The sequence below is a fragment of the Tupaia chinensis genome, unplaced genomic scaffold (assembly GCF_000334495.1).
Source record: "Tupaia chinensis unplaced genomic scaffold, TupChi_1.0 Scaffold000658_1, whole genome shotgun sequence".
In the NCBI taxonomy this organism is placed as follows: Eukaryota; Metazoa; Chordata; class Mammalia; order Scandentia; family Tupaiidae; genus Tupaia; species Tupaia belangeri.
The window spans coordinates 1,861,812-1,865,272 of record NW_006160179.1 but is presented as its reverse complement, the minus strand read 5'-3'; the positions used below and the strand labels follow the sequence as shown (position 1 = coordinate 1,865,272).

The 3,461-nt window shown below is 41.8% G+C and overlaps 1 pseudogene; it reads right to left on the bottom strand.

Moving 5' to 3' along the window:
* Positions 1-291: 291 nt before the first annotated feature.
* Positions 292-1,061, bottom strand: LOC102481343 (peroxiredoxin-6-like; annotated as a pseudogene).
* Between the last annotated feature and the right edge of the window lie 2,400 nt (positions 1,062-3,461).

The window sequence follows — 3,461 nt, the reverse complement described above, 5'->3', positions numbered from 1 at the left end:
CCTATCACAAATAAATAAATAAATAAATAAATAAATACATTATGTATTTCAGCAAGAGCCAGCAGAGATTGCTGAGAGATATAAACAGATCAGTGTTCTGGTGAAGGCACAAGAGTCAAGAATCTCAAGAAACTTTTAGTGACATTTTAATTGAATAAGCTGGTAGCTCAGGACCTAAGGACTGTGGCTGTGATCACTTGAGATATTTTTATGAAACTGTTACAAGGAGACATGTCTGGCAGCTGGCATCCTCTAGCTCACTGTGCTGAGCAAGCTTCTCCTCGCTGGTCTTTACATCTGGGGAGTGTACCAGAGGTATTTCTCGCCAGGTGGGAGCTCTTTGGTGAAGACTTATTTAGAGAAAAGTTGTTTGACTTCCTCTTCAGGGATGGTTGGAAGGACCATCACACTTGCCATCCTTCCACGTGTCTGGGCTGGCCACCCTCTTTTCTGCTGGCAGCTGGAGAGAGATGACTACCCCGAGAATCTTGTCAAAGTTCCTGCGTGGTGTCTGGGTAGAGAATAGACAGCTTCAGTTTCTTATCAGGGTCCAAAATGAACACCACTTGAACTCTCACAGACATTCCTTTTTAGTCCTTCTCTGCTGGACGATAGCATTAGCATTGCCAGGTCCCGATTATTGTCATTGATGGTAGGAAAAGGTAACTGTGGGTTCATCACAATCGTAAGCATTGTTATACTTGCCCAGGTGAGATGGTCTTCAACACTGTGTATTGAAAAGGAAATCAACTTAACATTCTTATTGGCAAATTCTGGGGCCAGCTCTGCAGCTCTACCAAGCTCCATGGTACACACAGGTGTAAAGTCCCAAGAACGGGAGAAGAGAATGCCCCATAAGTCTTCTAGAAAGTCATTGAAATTAATGTGGCTGATGGTGATTTTGGCCTCAAAGTTTGGAGTCTTGTCCTGGAGAAGGAGTCCTCCAGGCTTGGTGGCAGCAGTGATATTCCAGGATGAGGAGGCACAGCTGTGGCAGCTCTAGCTAGCTGGTTCTGGCAACATACCTGTTTGTTTCTTTTCCATGCTGTTAGTTCCACCATTTCAAACCCACCCACCGAGGACTCTGAACCTATCCACTTGTGGCCAATCAAGGGCTTCAAGATTTGGGCCAACTTTGCACCCCTAACTGACCTTAACAAAATGACATAATGTCTTATGCTTTTTTTTTTTTTTTTTTTTGTAGAGAGAGTCTTGTTACAGAGTGCAAGTGCTTGCAGGATAGAAAGATAGAGAGTGGGAAAAATTACCTCCCAGATAGAAAGTGAGAAAAAATTACCTCTCAGTGTGGACAGCCACACTGCAATTCCCTCTCCTCTATTTTCCTCAGGATGTGGGGCTCTCACACACATGCGCTTGGTGTGAATTTTAAGCTGCCGGGTCCAAGATATGAACCACAGTCGACTATGTGGGAGTCTAGTGATGTAACCATTATGCCATCTTCTGGTCCCATGATGTCTTATCTATATTTTCTTTTATTTAGAGAGATATTTTTTGCTATAAGGCATGTGTGCTTACCAAAAAGACAGAGAGACAGAAAGAGAGAAATCATCTTTTGGGGGGATGACCACTCACAATCCCTTCTCCATTCTCCTCTTGGGATTCTGGGCATGCACACACATGTACCCAGCGTGAGTTTTGAGCTGCTAGATCTGGGATTTGAACCATGGTTGTATACGTGGGAGTCCAGCTATGTATGCATTATACCATCTGCTGGTCCCCCTGATGTCTTATCTTAGGCAAACGCTTTATAGAGTCAGTGGACTGAGTATCACTCAGGTAAGGACTTGCTGCACCCCTCCGTGGGATACCCAGAAAACCCGTCACCACCACTCTGAGAACAGCACAGTGAGAGGACAACGTTCACCCAGGCACAGTTAGATGTGTTGGAAGCACTGTGTGCCAAGAACTGATACCCAGATGTCTTCATGTGGGAAAAGGGGACATTGAAAATCAACTTGCTCAAGTCCAGAGTGCAGGTATAGTTTAAGAGTCCAAAGAGCTAAGTGCCACCAACAGCACAGTAACAACAAAATGGATGTCTGAACACTGTGAGACCTGCCAAAAAGAAGACATCTCTGGCTGGGGAAGTGAGTTGAGAGTAGAACAAGGGGCCAGTTCACACGCCATCCCCCCAGCATATCAGTCCCAACCGTTTCCAGCAGCAGTGCTCCTGTGCCTCTTGGAGGCGTAATTTCCGTGCTGGCTGCTTGGATTTTAAAGATCAGACATCCTCATGGAAATCAGAGATTTTGTGAAGAACTGTAGACCTCTTTTTTTTTTTTTTTTTTTTTTTTTTTTTTTTGCAGCGGGGAGGGAGTGATTTTCAAATACACTGAGCTGGACATTCCAGTTTTAACCAGGCATTGGTTAAAAGAGGTAGATGAGATGATGCTCAAGAGTCATCTCTGATCAAAGTTCCAGGAGGCCCAATGGCAAGAGAAAGGGCCTTAGAGAGGCCTACCAACCAGCAACCTGAAACGGACAAACCAATCCATTTAAGATCCCATCGTTGTTACAGATCATTGGTCTTCCTGATTTGCAAAGTGATCAAAAGTCACATACCAAAAAATGCTACCAAAAATAAACAAAATCAAATGAAACTGAATCATGAAGGAAGGTAGGAACATATAGCTTTCTTAAGCAGTGGTGTTCCAATGTTTTAGCAAATCATTGGTTGAATCTTAGGAATGAGCAGTGTCTCAAGCTCATTCATGTCATAACCAACTGGAAACTTTGGCACTGAAAACTTTTCAAGGTTGGGTGAACTGTGAGACTGATTGTCTTAGAAAATACCATTATTAAGCATTATTAAACAATAATGTTCATAAGGAGTCAATATGTAGTGTAAGAGACAATCAGTGTGTTTCTCATATAAATGGCACATCTGTGGTTTTTAATCTATACTGGATTTAAAAACTGTGATCTCCTGTTATTGTATGCAACCTTGAACTCACCTCTGCAGGGGTTCTTCTGTGATTAAATAGGTTATAATTATAAGCAATATTCAGAGCAACTAAACACTGATGTAAAAAGATAACCTTTGACTGAACGTGAGTTGCACTAAAAATGTACAACAAAATGTCTCTGGACAAGGAGAGTGAGAAAAGAGAAACTGAAGGACTCTAATTCATCTGTAATTTACTGTTTGTAAACCTAGCAGTGAAGAGACATGGTCAATTGCTCTGACCCTGATGAATTTTTAAACTGAGATCTTTGTCATTTATGCTTGCATGTGTTAACTAGAAAAGTTATATATGCATAAACCTTTTCTTCCTGGATTTGGCAGATAGGAGTAATTATATTAAAATGGTTCTAGCACACACACACACAAATGTTTACCCAATTAACCAAGATGTGTGGTCACTTTGATTTCGCTTAACAACTATGGGGAAACAAAAACAAAAACAAAAACATTTTATTTATAGGAGCAGAAGAATGCT